The following is a 16,468-nucleotide window of genomic DNA, read 5'->3' on the forward strand; positions in this document are numbered from 1 at the left end:
AAAAATATGAGAAACTGAAAAAATGGAAATAAAGTGTTTGTAAATGGGGAGGGGAGGAGGGGGTGAAGGGAGGGCAGGGACAAGGGGAAAAATGAGAATCAAGACCTATTATGTAAAGGTACAGAATCCCAGTGATGAATGTAATTGTATTGTATACCTAGATTGTACCAATAACCTCAATAAAAAGAAAAAAAAATTCTTAATGAAAAAGTAAATAAGTAGTATTCTACTTTATATAAAATTATGTTTGGGAAAATTTTAGTAAAAAATCATAGGGTTTTATATTTATCTTTTACAATCACTTCATTCTAATGAATTCACACTTTACCTCAAAGTTTACACCTCCATTTTATACACTTTGATATCAGTGCGATATAATTAACAGGATTCGCCCTGGGAATGGAGCAGACATAGAAAACAGCAGAAAGAAAGACCAAGTCCTTTCTGGTAATGGTATTGAATTCTTAGGTCAAGCAAGGTCTGAATTCAATTATACCCCTGGATTTTTAGGAGTATATTCCTGTAAATCTGTAAATTTTCTCCCCTTCCCTACCTTTCCTAACACTAACTTGTAATTAAAAAAAAAAGGTTTACCTATTAACAATGGTGATATTTGGTAAATTTCCTCAACTTTCTTCTGTGATTGATTTTTGTGTTACTGCTACTCATCAAGGGAATCTTACTGAGCACAGGGACTTTAAGACCATCATATTCTGTTTATGTTCATGCCATATTATATTATATTTAATTGGAGACATCTCTTTGGGACTTGTTTGGTTATACTCATATAGCTCTGTAGGTGATTTATTTTATACATTGTTTTTACATTTATTTCTCTACATAATTATCTTTCATTTATAAGTTCCCAACTGTTATCTCTGTGCTACATTGGTTATAATAATGAATTAATGGAACAGTTCGGGTCACCTCTACCTATTTCCATCTCTCTGATCCACAAGGTACTTTTATTATCTGTTCCAGCATACATTCTCTGCACATGGAACCATATCTGACACCTACCAGGTATGAATGCTGTTAGATTTCTTCTTAGGTGAAGTCATGCATCTGTTTTCTCTTCCCAAGGCATTCGCCCCATAGACGACGATGTGTGCTTGAAACTTCTGCCTGTTTCAATCCTCTTTCCCCAGTCTTAAAACAGACATTCCTAGATGATTCATGTTTTTAGGAAATAAACATGATAAGGATTGCACTAGATATTACGTTTTAACCTTTCAGAGGTATTTGTTGTTAAGAATTGCTTTCAAAAGAATGAATGTAGAATGTAATGGTGGAATTTAATTGAAAACACTGTGAGATAATAAACCTTATTGACCAAATGAAATTATATCAATACAGCAACTACCTCTCCGTTTCCCTTAAAAGTATTATTACTCTTGCTTATCTTTTTCCCTACTTTTTTGGTGAGTATTTTTCTTATTCAACCTTCTCAAGGTCTTGTTAGGCCCTCAATAAGCAGTCAGCTTTATTACACTAATGAACCATAGTCTATTGGGAATTGCTGCTTGAAGTAAAGTATTATGTAAATCACTTCCTGGCTTAATAAGAAATAGAGAGATCAGTTAGTGACCTCTGCCATGGGTTCAGTTTGCTCTTCCAGACACAGGAGAAGAAAGGAATGGCTCCTTTCCTTACCCCTTGTAAGGGCGCAAATGACACTTCCTCAAAGAAAGCTAAGCAAGAGACAGTCATAATAAATTTATCTAATAAAAGTTTTTTTGTGTGACATGCAAGTCTTCAGAATGACCCATCAAAAAGAAATTGTCCCTTTTAAATTCAGATTTTAGGGAGGTCCCTTTTATGCGTAGATTTCAGGGAGAATGGACCACTCTTTAGTTATGTGCTTGGAAGAAAAGTGTCTCAATATAACAGACTCAAGGGGCCACTCAGCAAAACCTGTCTCTTGTGGCCTCACCAGGAACCATTCTTTCCCCCCGTCAAGGCTCCACCAAGTCCCTGAGAGCCAGCCTGGGGACAACACCTCCAATGTAGGACCTCTTAGAGGACACTGTTCCCATCCATGACACACAGAAAGGCAGAAGTTTTGAGTAATAGAGTTAGGCTGTCTGACTTGCTTTGGGATAAAGAGATTCTAGTTTCTATGACCTACCTTGGAGAAGAGAAACTCTGGTTTCTATGACTTGCTTCAGCACAGCACAGCAGAAGGACAGAAGGACTGGTTCTGGGACTCTTTCTGAGACTTTCCAGTGTCCTTCCATTCAAAGTACTCACATGCCAAAGCGACACAATTGGGGCATTTTCTTTTTTTATCTCAACACAGACATTTAGCCAAATGTTTCCGTGGTACTATTTGACTGACAAACATCTAGGTAGTTTTCGAGGAACCAAAATTAAAAATTAAACAGGATACACAAATTTACAAATTTTCTACTGACTTTTAATTACAATAGTGAAGCTTTGGGAGAGGCTTGCCTTTCATGACCTTGACATTTCAGAAGGAGAACTCTCATTTCTTGAGCTTTTCATCACATACACATTGCAACCCCAATAATTTTTCAAAAAAGAAAATATCAATGTTTCCTTTCAAAAACTCTTCAAAAACCTCCGTGAAAATTATGTTTAATTGAAGATTGTATATGTGAGATGCCCCGTACTCAAGTCTGAACTTTTATTATAAACTTAATTAACTCACTGTAGTTAGAATTAGAAAAAGCCTGTCTTCTTTGGAAAAAAAATTGATCCATAAGTTTAAAATACATTAACTAGAACTGCCGCAGTTGAGCTTGGCCTTAATGATGTTAACAATGATGTTACACATTTCTATGCAGTATTAGTAGGTATGAAATTACATGATCTTTTCATTCAATTCTAACCAAGGAAAATAGTGAAATTGATAGAATTTTATTCCTAATATAGCAGTTTAAAAAATCAATTGTTATGAAGTTGACATTTATCAATATCTTCTTTAACTCTACTTACCCGAAGAGGGTAAGATTCTCTTGAGGCACTTTCCTCAGCATTAAATGAGAAATCATTTTTAAAAAACGAGTATTCAATGAGAATCCTACTCCTGTGCAAAAGGGAAATGAGCTGCTTCTTGACTTTTAGATAAGCACATCGTTTCCAGAAGGTGGCGTTCTAGACTAGTTTAACGCCCGGGTTTGCTTCCATCAGAGACAAAGCAAATGACATTCATTAACTTTCAAGTTAACTGAAATTCTGAAAGCAGAATGTGAGTCTTCAAAGAACATAAACACCCTTCTGTCCTTTCTTAGTCAGCATTTAAAACTCTTGCCCTATATCTTGTGTCCCATCTGAGAAAACCACACCACAACAGTTTAGATGTTGCACCACTTAAAGCAGATGAAAGTATAAAGAGGTATGTTACAAAATTGGTCAGTTTAATACGATAAAATACTAACTTATCCTCTAATGTAAATATATTACATGTTCTTGAATAATATTTTATGCTATACAATTGAATCCAGGAAAAATTTATGTAAAATCAAAACATGAAAAATCTGATAATTATAGAAATTTTTGGTTTTCCAGGGATTATTAAAAAATATATGGGTTTGCCAAAACATAAGTTTTAATAAAAATATATGAAAGACCTACAAAAAGAAGTCGAAAAATTAGAGGATTTCTTCAGAAATAGAGTTCTATTAATTTGTGAATTTTTTATATAAGGTTGTTAGGAATCCTGGCCTAGTGATAGATATGTGGCATTTGGGAAGTCATAAAATTTGAATTTAATGAATTATCTATTTTCTATGCAAAGGCAGATTGAGAACATTTGTGATGTCTCAGATTGTGAATATTTATAGCACATTTATTTATCACAGTGATAAGAACTTATTCAATAGTACAATGAAAACTACTCTGCCTAAAATTGAAAAGTCCAATATTGAAAAACGAATTGTTTTTTAGAAGAGTTGAAAATTTTAGTCATGATTATTTAAATCTGAGTGCTATTTTGTGTGAGTATTGTTGTTTATCGATTGCTACTCAAACCATAAATTCACCTTTAATACAACAGTAGGCACATGATTTTAGAGGAGAGATAGAAACATATTGGGAACTCATCATGGACAGTGGATTTAGTGTCACTTTCAGTATCATCTGTATGTCGGTGAGTCCACTGTTACTTTTATGATGCATCATAGTTTAAAACGTATGTTAAAGTTGAAAGCACTGATCCCTCGCCTAAATATTTAGAGAGTTTTGCTGTTGTATACAATCTGTCTTTCTCACAGTATGTAGCAGCAGTATTTGGATTGTTCACAATGAATCATTGCTCGGTCTTGGATACAATAAAACTTTTCTATAGACTCAGTTAACAACACATAGAGAAATACCCATGTCACATTCTTTAATTATGAGCCAGGATGATGTCTGAATATTAAACCAGCAATTCATCTTAAAAGTAAAGGGATTACATGCGCCCTTACGTGTGCACTCTGATGATATTCATGTTGTTTCCTATAATGCATCCCTGAATGCAATAAACTTTACTCAATGGTTTAAAAATATTGAAGTTATATTTATTATTTGAAACCTTCTTTGGTTAATTATTTTTAGAAAAGGGATATTTTAGGAAAGGAACATTCTGTTTAAAAATGATATAATTTTTCAAATCTTAGTATTTGGAATTAAGTAGACCAGATATTCAGAGTTAAATTAATATTTAATTCTTAGGCTAATACAGGTATTGATTGGTACAATTCTCTCAACACAGTATAACAATTTATATGCAGGATCTAAGTGCAGCTATAGAACTATAGTGCATGTTATTGGCTCAATTTTGCTCAAAAAGCAAGCTAATCTATCCCTCTCTATTGTAATTAAGCCCACAATGCTCACATTGGGATATCAGTATATTCACTGCCTGACAGAGTAAATTAAAGACTCTGCACACAAGGCAGCATAATCTAGAACATCTATCAAGGTAGAAATAATATGTGATAGCATGGGAGAGAAAAAGTAATATTGCTATATCAAGGTTCATGGCTAACACACCTACAATAAAAGACAGCTTCATGAGAGAAAGGCATATAAATTTATTTAGTAAAAGTTTATGTGGCACAGGAGTCTTCATAAATGAAGACCCACAGAAATGGGGGCACTTATGCATTTTCATGCTAAGCTTGACGAAGTGGATTGGAGCACAAGACACATCGACCTGATGGTAGCACGCTGGAAGATGGACTCGGCAAGTTGTTTGATCAGATCCTACTCTGCGTCGCTGTCTGAAGAGAAAGGGACACTTTTATTTCTTCATACCTCTGGACTGAAAGTCTTATGAGCTACTTTAGAGAAAGGGTGGAGGAGAACTCTTATGATCTGCTTCAGGGAGGATTGTGGAAGGTCAGCCTGTCTTTCCTGCTCCTACTCGTGCCTCCAGTCCCATACTTCAGGCGCTGTCCCGAGCCTCATTCAGAGAAATGTGAACAGTGATTGCCTGAGAGGAGAGGTGGGACTTGGGTAGGAAGATGTTTGAGGAAGCGTTCTCTGGGGAGATGGAAGAGTTTTGTGTCTTACAAGTACCTTGCAATATTCAGCAAGCCTTGCAGTTAGCATCTCTGTATCTCACTATAAATAAACGGTATCTCAAGGAAAAAAATAATATTAGAAAAATTGAACACTGAAAAAGTTTTGCTGAAATGTTGAGTACAACAGAAGAGAGTTTTCTTTCTTGTAACAGCTTTGTCTCCGGTGAGCAACAAAAATAAAGGAATAAATGAGTTCATAAGTAAGAAAAATATTTTTTTTCTTTTTAATGAGGGTACACGAATAAAGTAGAAGGAAGTATAAAGGGCCCAGAAGTGTGGTGAAAAGCTATCGAATATTAAAAATATTTATTAGTGTTTATTATGTTCCAAAAGCAGGATGTAAATAAGATATTAGGATTCTGTAATATGGGTAGGTAGATAGATAGATAGATAGATAGATAGATAGATAGATAGATAGATAGAGATAGATACATACATACACGTATTCATTGTAACACAAGTTGGAAGGTTATAAATACCACACGATTCATTTAGACAAAGATCATGGCAATTTCACAACAAGGAAAGATATTAGAAGGCTTTATCTCAGTATCTTAACCCTTCAAAAGGAGAAAAAGGTCCCCTGGGCTCCAAAACCACTGTGCCAGGTCCTTACAGCACAATGAGATCCGAAGGACTAAACACATGCATGCTTTTCTCAAGTCACAGCTCAGTCCCAGTGTGTTTATCTCCGTCTCTTTGGTGCTGTGCGCTAAATTATGTGACCGGTATGGTAACACACGACAATTGGTAATAAAATTAGCCAATGCCCAATCTGATGGCTTCAACTAATTTTGTTTCATCTTCAAGAGGATCAGCAGCCAAATTTCATCTTCTGTTCTTCACTCCTCAGACTACTGATTTTAAGCTTTGCTCGTATCCCAGAAGCCCTATAAATGACAGAACAATAAAGAATTTTTGAGGCTACTCCCAAGAGACAAAGCTTAGTGAGAGGAAAAAAAATGCATAGAAAGTGCTTGTCTTGAATTTAAGAAGCATGAACAGTTTATTTTAACAGGAGACTTGAGGAGGTAGAATAATATATGGAATCTGAGTTTTTTAATTTTTACAGAATTAGTGATTTGTCTCACTATATTTAGCCACACTGAGAATAAAGTATGAATTCCTATTAAATTCAACCATCTATTTTTCTTCATATTTATTATACATTAATTTTATATACATTTAATGAAGTGAGATATTCTTTTTTCACTTTTATTATTTTGGTTTCTTAGAATGGGATTTTAGACTTCATTAGGTCAATTTCAAAGTGTCCACGCATGGCCATATTTATAACAAATCATGTGGGAAATTGCAGTACTCTAAGTTGATTAGCAGAACCGATATTCAATAGATTATTTTAACATTTTGTGAAAGTACTAGTAAGTTCTTTATTAATGAATATATTTCACTGTATAACTTCAAAACATTGATATTTAATTATTATTTTGGATGAACATCCAAAATTGGTTTGGATTCTGTGAGCAGCAGAGCAGAGAGGAGACAGCAGGTATAATTTTTAAAGGGTACAATGGAAAGAAAGAATCACTCATCACTGTTTTTCATATTTGATTGACTAGAACTAGTAAACTATCCACCTCTGGTTATAAGGAGAACTGGACATAAATCCTAACTTGTTTGCCAGAGCTATGGAAACAGAATGTATAGAATACTGGAGAACAACTTCCAGTCTATTGCCTAAATAGCCAGGTGTATACATTCCCCCTCACCTGCCTTCTTTATACCCACATACACCTAATTTTAAAAACTCCCATTCAGAAAATGAAAGAACAGGAAAAAATGGAAGAATAGGCAATTTGATCACTTCTACTTTTCAAGTATATGATTGAATTCTATTGATAAGAATTTCAAATATTCCCTGATCTCAAGTGGAAAAATTTCCTTGATTAACCTCCGGGCACATTATCTAGAAGGGGTTCCTTTATCCATTATCACGTATGGTTCTTATTGTCTTTATCTTGGAGATTCTTTGTCCACTACTCCTATGGGGGCCATACGAACTGGTTCCCCTCTGACCAACCTGATTTGCACTCATTATTCTGGTGCAATGTCTATCAATATTCAATGAATGAATTATTTATTCTAATATATCCATTTTACTTGCAAGACACTCAATTACCCTATAGTCAATTTAAGAAAGAATTAGAAAATATCCCCGCTTCGAGAGCTGAAAACATTTTGTGGTCTATACTCTGAAAAGCTGGTTGGGAAGTTAGGGTATAACATTAAAGGTCAAACACACACTGGCTTCTGCAGATCAGTGTAAGTCCCTCAAAATTTTATGCGTTGTGTTTGTTCTAGTTGCTTACAGTGAGCTCCATGGACAAAGAACCGAAGATGTAATCTAGGCAGTGTTGCTATGCTTGCAGCCTGTTTTCTTTTATGTACTGGTTTCTTTGCTCCAAACATTTTGTTCTTCTGCAATTTAAGAGTCTACTTGAAACTATCCGAAAATATCCTTGTAGGTAGAAAAGCATCACCTTCAATTTTACCTTTGGAAGCAGAATGGGCCTTAAGTTACTGATAAGTTTTAATGTGGGCTTTTGAAGAGACCAGAGTACTACTTATTACTAAGGCTGCCTCTCCAAAATCATGTCTTATAACTAGCCTGAGTACATCTCATCACAGAATTTAGCTGAAGAAAACACCACCACACATCAGCATTCTGTATTTTTTCATTGTTCTGAATTTCCCCAAACATCTCTCAGAGGTTCCATGTTCTTTTAGAAAGCAATCTGCCTTTATAAGGACTGAAAGTGACCTTTCACTTTCACAATGGATTTTTTTTCATAACCAAATCAGTATTACGAATGTACCAGACCGCAGTCTCGATTCCTGTCATGTAATCCCAACTTTCAACCAGTACTCAATTAAAAAAAATTGAGGGAGAGTCCACTTCCAGTAACCAAGTTATGTTTTATTTAAGATTAATATGCTGTAAAGAGAGAGAAGCAGGAACCCCAATTCCAACATTTTTACAAAGATGCATATTTATGTCTCATTAAATACCAGGTAGTAGATGGTTCACTATTTTCTGGGCAGTTCTACTGTCTTTATAATGCCCCTTCTGCATCTAAATTCAGAGAAGCTACTCAACCTTTGCCAACACACAAGAACCAGAAAGAGCAGGAGACGTCAGAATACTGCATTTTCTACCCCCTGAAGGACAAAAGCCAGAAGTACCAAATACAGTTTGTTTAAATTCCGCTGTTGGTTCCAACCATCACAAGGGAGCCGGAGTAAAGCAGTCTTTAATTGAATTGGCGTGTGACCAGTTGAAGCTCTATTATGGAAAGAGGTTAAGAACAGACATTGGCTGGCAACTCACCCTGACATGCTACTGTGTTACTCAGAAACAAATCTAAATATTTAAAGCAGGAAAGATGGATTTAACACAGAAAATAAAGTACTTTTCAACAATCATGACAGGCAGAGCCAGAGATATGCGCTCCTCGCTAGAATAAAGCATGGCAAAACTGACAAAGCCAGGGACAGAGATAACCACTGGAATACTGATTGCCAACATTCCACTTCAGAAGCAATGCCAGGATTAGAAAGCTGGGAATTAGCTGTCACCACTGCTTTTGCCATGGCTGCCTTACAACACCAAGGGACGTGACGGACAGACACTGAAGTCGCGCTGTAGGAAAGCAAGAAAGCAAGATGAGACTTGAAGTGTGTGGGTGGGGCGGGAGTGGGGAATCAACAACAACAACAGAAGAAGCCAAAAAGCAACACCAACTCTTCTTCTTCCCACCTGTCAAAATTTGTGAAAAAAACACCTTCTAGTAGTAGACCCTAATTCTCATACTGACTCAGCTACAATTTGCACATAGAAAATGATTTTCTTGGCTTTTCAGAATATGCACGAGGCTTGTGGGCACAGGGCTGGGCCGGGGATCTCCGGGTCTCCACAGCTGCTCCCGGGGGCCAGGCCCCCTTGGCACAGCATAAGGGATTAACATATTATTTTATTCTGACTGAGTAAGGAAAACCAACACATGATGTCTCGGTCTCTTTTTATTGTGAACATTTTTGATGCACAACAGTATTTTTTGACGTATTTATACATTGTGGAATAGCTAAATCAAACTAATGAACACATAGATTATTCCACATACTGAGTATTTTTGAGATAAAATCAGTCAAAATATACCTTCTCAGGAGCTATCAAGTCTAAATTGCAGTTATTAACCTTAGTCATCATGTTGTACAATGCGTTGCTTAATTTGTTCCTCCTGTCTACCTGAAATTTTGAATGCTTTAACCAAAATCTCCCTAATCTCCCCAATACCAGCCTCAGCTAACTACAATTTTACTTTCTGCTTCTATCATTTGGATAACATTTTTAGTCTTTTAGGTCTAGCTCATTTTACTTAACGTAACATATTCTATCACCATTCATTTTATCACACATGACAGGCTTTCCCTTTTTTATAAAGTTGAATAGCTTTCCATCCTGCAGATGTACTCAAATTTATGCTTTAATGAACCTTTCGTTTGTGTTTATCCTTCATTTGTGTTAACCCTTTACAATAAAATGATTAGGTTAATTTCAAAAAATTATCCACTAATGATTTATAGCCATTAGTCCAGATACAGCAACCTCACTGGATGAACAAATGCCTGGCAGATCAGTACAGTGCATTCTTGGATGTGTGGTGAGTGTATCACAGAAGTGTGACCTCGGTTACTATATGTGGTCCTTTGCTTGTTCCTGCCTTGGTGGTGCTGTTCCCCTGCCCTTCCTACTCGCTGCTCTGAACCAAGCAGCTTACCTCATGTCTATGCCATTTTATTCCTGCTTTGGAGCCTGCCAGCCAAGTATTGAATCCCCAAGCTGTGAGCCAGACTAAACCTTCCTTAAATTGGGTGTCATTTATTGTGTCTCAGAAGTGGGAAAGCTGACCAACACACTATACTAGACATAGTACCTAGTACTATGACAGTCTAAACGCTCTGTTTTTATAAAGTCTTCATATTGTATTGATTTATTTTTCCATCATCTCAAGCTACAATGAATGAGGGGGAAAAGCAGTTTATATTCATATAGCAGCAATGCAACAAACACTTTCCAAATAGCTTGACCAAGATATTTTCCTTTCTTTTTCAGTGTCCTATTTTTAAATAACAACATACAAACAGCTGCATTAGATCTGCAACTTTCTTGATTGGTTTTTCTACAAGATACTAAGCAGTTCAGATCACCCTGCTATGCCATAAAGCTGGGAGTGGGAAGGAATACTTGTAAGCTTCCAGGAGAGAGGGAACTTATCCACCTTATTACAAATACTACATCCAGTCCTAGGGCTGCTAACTTCCAGGTAGATACTCTTTGAAATTTCCTTTCTATTATTGAGGGCCTTCTTCAAAACAGAAAAAAGAGTAAAAGTAGGAAGAGAATGAGGGAGAAAATGCTAGGCATAAATGAAGCATATATGTGACCAGTCTCAAGGTATGGATCACTAATTTTCATACCAAATTTCAAAGAAAATTGTCAAACTCTTATCTTTCCACCGAAGTCAGTGTTGGAAAATTGTTAGCCAGTTTTACAGTAAGAGTACAGGGAGATTAGCAAGGAGACTGATAAAATTTATCTTAGAATGTTTGCTCTGCAAAAGACATTTTGAGCAAAGAAATTTAATTCACTATAGACTGTGGAAAGTAACCATACTTGAAAAAAATATTAGAAGGATACGTGTACTTGAACATTGATTTCTTAATGCAAAGAGCAGAAACATTTTAGGAGGCTATCCACCAAGACAATCAAAATTCTTGTTTCTAACCCTTCCTGACTTTGTGTGTGGCAGTAAAATATACAGTCAAGATAACCTAAAGTGATACTAACAACGCAACACATAGAGAATGGAATACTTTGGCAGCGTAAAGGTTGCCTTTTCGTTTTGTTGCTATGTTTGGTTTCTGTTTGTTTCTTTGTTATTGATGTTAGTTTTTGTAATAGCAGTGCTGAAGGTTGTTCATTTTTGTCTTAAATGATTTACCTAAAAAGTAAGTAGATGCTTCCAGATAGAAGACATTTTTCCTTGTTTAAATTTAGGTATAGGACATAACAATGATAAACTATGGAAATAGCATAATTGCCCACTTGACTTTATTTTCAATTAAAAGTTCTACTAAAATGGGCAAGCAAATCGATACTGAAGGTCATATTTTCAAAGGAAATATTGTGACGTACATTTTGGTGCCCTTTCTTGATAATGAATAATTACTATCACACTGTTCTAACCCTAATCTTTCAGTTTTACCAAGATTAGATTATTTCTTTACACTTAATCCAACTTTCTCAGGTCCTCCTCCAAAATATACATAAGACTGAATTTGCAAGAGCAAAATTTTCAGCTTCTCAAGAGACTATTTTTCAAAAAATAGTGGCTCATTTTAGGCACTAATCCAGGAAATTTTAAGTGTTTTAGCACATATGTAACAAGGAAAAGTTACTACAAGGAAAATTATTATTATTGTTTTTTGGTCCCGGGGATTGAACTCGGGTCCTTGCACTTGCAAGGCAGGCCACCGAACCGCTGAGCTAAAACCCCAGCCCAAGGAAAATTATTTTAAAAGCCCTTTACTTCCTCAGATTTCTGATATTAAGAAGTGAAATCCAAATTATTATTTAAATGTAGGGGTGCTGTCATTTTCCCTGTGTAGTACCACTTTTCATTTCCAGTGTGAAATAACTTCCCATGCCTCTGTAGGCTGGATGGGAAATGTTCCCCGAGACCCACATGTTCAGGGTTTGGTCTTTGGTTCCTGGCACTGCTGGGAGTTGCCGGAACCTTTAGGAGATGAAGCCCAGCGGAAGGAAGTTAGGGGAGCAGGGGTGTGACTTGAAGAGGAGAGAAGGAGCCTGGCTGCTCCTCTCCTTCTCTGAGTCTCTTTTGAGTCTCCGCCACCGTTCAATGAGCAGCTTTGCTTTACCGTGTGCTTCGTGATATTCTGCCTGGAGCAACGGGGCAACCTGACCATGGGCTGCAGTGAAACCTTCCTCCTTAGAAGTTGATTGATCTCGCGCATTTTGTCACGGAGACTAACACACCTTCATAACTCATAAGAGATGGGCTACGGAAAAGGAGGTACAATTTTTAATTTGAACATTTTAAAACTGTTTAATAAGCAGCAGTGAAAAAGTGAAAGTAACTATGAATTGTCTAGTTTCTGCATTCTACCCATGGAATCGGTCTTACGGAGGGAGAAAAGCTATTATGAAACTTGAAGGCAAAAATAGAAAGAAAATGAACAAGAAGAACCCATGATATTTTCATAATGAAAATGACCCAATTAATTTCCCGTAGTAAATCAAACTTGTTTCTGCCTGAATGTAGTTACTCAGATCCAATTACACAATTTCTTGTCTTGCTTCAAAGTTTCTACGCATTGCTCAATAGCAGAAAACCAAAACAATGGCAAACTAACCACATTTACTTTCTTGCTAATCTTGTAAATGTCTTTCTTGTTTTCTTTCCTTTTTTCCAATGTCTTTTGAAATTTTCTATGGGTTCTAAGGCTAAAAAAATAATCTTTACCCTTTTCCTAAAAAATCAATTTATGAAATTAATTAAATAAAAAAATAAGGGCTGGGGATTTAGCTCAGCAGTTCGGTGGCCTGCCCTGCAAGCGCAAGGACCCGAGTTCAATCCCTTGTACCAAAAATAAATAAATAAATAAACAAATACATAAATAAAATAAAAAATTAAAAAAAAAATACCTTGACATTCCAAACTCCCGAAATTAATTTATCTTAAATCCCATATTCACTATGCCAGGGCAAACCCTTTTTTTTTCCTCCCATAAAACCCTCCAGTGTTTGATGAAAAATAGATTTTTAAACATGCCAAACCTGCCAAACAGGAATAATAGTTTGCAGTGGAAGCATTGTGCTTCCTTGAAGTATAAGTATTTTAGCTCCTTCCAGCATATCTGCCTCTTGGAGAGAAGTGAGATTTATTTCAGGAACACGCACGCTTCAGGTAAGAGAGTCACACAAAGCACATCCTGTGTTTAACTAAATAGAGATGCTCATGTATAAATCAATTTGAATGTATTATTGAGGTAAAGAAACTCTTTATATTGTGAAACTTCAATGGTGGACGAGCTTCAACGCTGAGTAGATGCCATGTTTTGAAACAGAAATATGTAGTTTGTACATTTCTCAGTCTACAACCAGGAGATCAATTTGTCCTGAAGGGCTGATTCCGCATTCTCCCTTTCCCTCTGCCTTCATCCTTCGGTCCCTCCCTCTCTAGTTTCTTCCGTCCCTCCTCTCTGCTGCTGGCTGACCCCATAGATTGTTTGGAAATCATATTGTTTACATGATCTAATTATTCTCCTTCATGTCTATCAGAGTCTGGAGTTAATTTCGCCCTTATGTGCATGCAGATTTTTCTTTTCACACACTCTTCCCTGCTGTGACGCTTGAGTCAGCAGTCTATACACAGCTTTTCCATGACTCCAACCTGGAGCTCTTGTTCAACAACCGCAGAATATGCTCAGCATTTGGGCCCAAGCCTGGCAACAGTTCCTGCTAGGGAGGAATAGTTATTCTCACTTTTATTTTTGTGCTCCATGCTGGGCTCCTGCTCTGTCCTGTCTGCCTCTTTATTATAAACTCAGCACGAATCTAGTATGTGATCCAGTTGACCCCTGACTTTCTTGTCTCGTAAGCAATTATATTTCTGATGCTTGGGATTAAAGAGAGGAAGAAGGTATGCTTTAATTCTCTAAAACTAATTCTAACATGAAAGTTTTGTAATTTGGCCTCATGATCAACTAGTCTTAATTAAAATGTAAATATCTATAAATTCAGTCTAAAGTAATAAATATATGTCTACATCTGTCTCTCTATCTATCTATCTATCTATCTATATATGTCTTTATGCATTTCTTAAAATCCAAGCAGCTACTAGGCTTCTTACCAAACCTAAATTTTTTGGGGAGGCGGGGAGTTTGAGACAGGGTCTCACTATGTAGTTGAGACTGACCTGGGGCTCACTATGTAGCCCAGGCTGGTCTTGAACTCACAGTGACCCTCCTGCCTCAGCCTCCTGAGTGCTAGAGTTACAGGCGTGTGCCAGCACACCCGGCTCAAACCAAAACTTTTTAGTGCATTTTTAGTGCATTTTAGTGCATTTTTAAATACACTATCTTATGTAACAATGTATATCAGGTGACAGACTCAGAGAGAGAGGTTAAAGAATACATTCCACTCATGTCCTTAATAATAGCATTAAAGGCTCCAATTTGGACCAAGATTTCATTTTCAAGTGGAAGGGTTCTTTCCATGACATACTCCTCATACTCTGTGCATGTCCGCTCGCCATTTGGAACAGGTGGGAAGCAAGTCTGTAAATGGAGCATCAGGAAATAGTACAATTGAGCTGGCAAAAAAATGGGACAATTCCTTCCAGCCGCCATCTATGCAAAAGCATCATATTGAATAGATGAGTCTTAACTGACTCATTGCATAAACAAGTTCTATATTGCCACTGTGAGTCCCCAGGCAATGATTTCACGGCTTTTAGCAGAACTGCGATCACTTTGGTCATGAAGAAGCCCTCTTCAAGTAAGTAAAAAAACACTATAATTATCTTGGGCTTTAGCAAAAGTGACTAAGTAGCTATTTCCTGTTTACACAAGTACTGCATGTATTTCTAACTAAATTATTACCTTTTTTCCAAATTTATGAACTCATGAAACAGCAATGTAGATAACCATAGAAAAAAATGAATCACTGCAATTTTTTAGGCATAATTTCATTTTAACCACCAGCTCTTACTAATGGTTCTTTCATGATGCAATTTGTACACTTTTTAATTATTAATTATGATTTCTGTTTCTGTTGGCTGGATTTTTTAAGAATTATTTTCAACTGCAGAATAAGGGTGAAATGTATTTTTGAACTTAGACAAAAATGTTTTATTCTTGGAAACTATACCCATTTTTTTGCAATTTTATGTGATTTTTGTTGAGTTGATTAGAAATGTTTCTAAAATGTAGGGGTATGAGTTCTGACTAAACTGGAGTCAGAGAGAATAGTCTATATGCTTATTTTGAGTTATATTGAAAGCCATAGTCAAGATTTCATAAGCAATACTTGTCTTTGAAAGAATGTGTAATTTCTATTATTTGATACATTTTTCTATGTAAGTTCATTATGTCAAACTTGTTTATTGAATTTTCAAAATCTCCTATATGGTTATTGAAATGAGATTTCTATAAAAATCTTGAGAAGATAGTTTGGTTTCTATTTGTAGCACTATAACATACTGTTGTGCAAATTCTTTAGGAATTATTTTTAAGTGCATATCTGAAATATCCACCTGGTGAATTCAATCATCACCTCTATTAATACATACTTTCTGAATTTTTGTTGTTGTTTTGTCTGTGTTTGATATAATCATACCAGCTTGTTGTTATTACTGTTGTTCTAATTGTCTGGGAGAGCTTTCTCTGTCTTTTGAATTTAAAAAGACCTATCCTTTTATTTCTGGCACCTCTGTAGTCAATTCTATTTAGATTATTTTCCTGACACACATGTTTTCTTTTCTTTATATTAGAGAACATTCATGTTTATATTTTAGTCAGGTGAAGTCATGACAGTTCACTGAAATCACCATCAGGTTTTGATCATTCTCTCACTTTAATTTTGGTCTCTTCCAACTTGATTGAGTTTCTTTCCTTTTCTCTTATTGCGGGAAAAAAGAGACATCTTCTAATAATAGTTACATATAAAACATTATCATGCATTCCTCAGAAATCTAAAGCTACTTCTTCCTCAAAAGTGTTCACTTTTTTTTTTTTTTTTTTTTTTTTTTTTTGGTACCGGGAATTGAACTCAGGTCCTTGTGCTTGAGAAGCAGGCAGTGGAACCACTGTGCTAAATCCCTGGCTAAAAATGT

At 36.0% G+C, this 16,468-nt stretch overlaps 2 protein-coding genes across 2 annotated transcripts in view; one reads left to right on the top strand and one right to left on the bottom strand.

Moving 5' to 3' along the window:
- Rergl (RERG like) overlaps positions 1-16,468 on the bottom strand; it is a 177,943-nt gene that overhangs the window by 79,809 nt on the left and 81,666 nt on the right. The window lies entirely within an intron of this gene.
- Positions 12,381-16,468, top strand: part of LOC109117803 (phosphatidylinositol 4-phosphate 3-kinase C2 domain-containing subunit gamma-like) — a 58,195-nt gene continuing 54,107 nt past the window's right edge. Inside the window, exon 1 of the mRNA XM_019206351.1 lies at positions 12,381-12,646. The gene's annotated coding sequence lies outside the window, so the exon portion shown is untranslated. The remainder of the gene's footprint in view (positions 12,647-16,468) is intronic.

Source organism: Fukomys damarensis, unplaced genomic scaffold, assembly GCF_012274545.1.
Source record: "Fukomys damarensis isolate Sample0158 unplaced genomic scaffold, DMR_v1.0_HiC HiC_scaffold_19, whole genome shotgun sequence".
Lineage (NCBI taxonomy): Eukaryota > Metazoa > Chordata > Mammalia > Rodentia > Bathyergidae > Fukomys > Fukomys damarensis.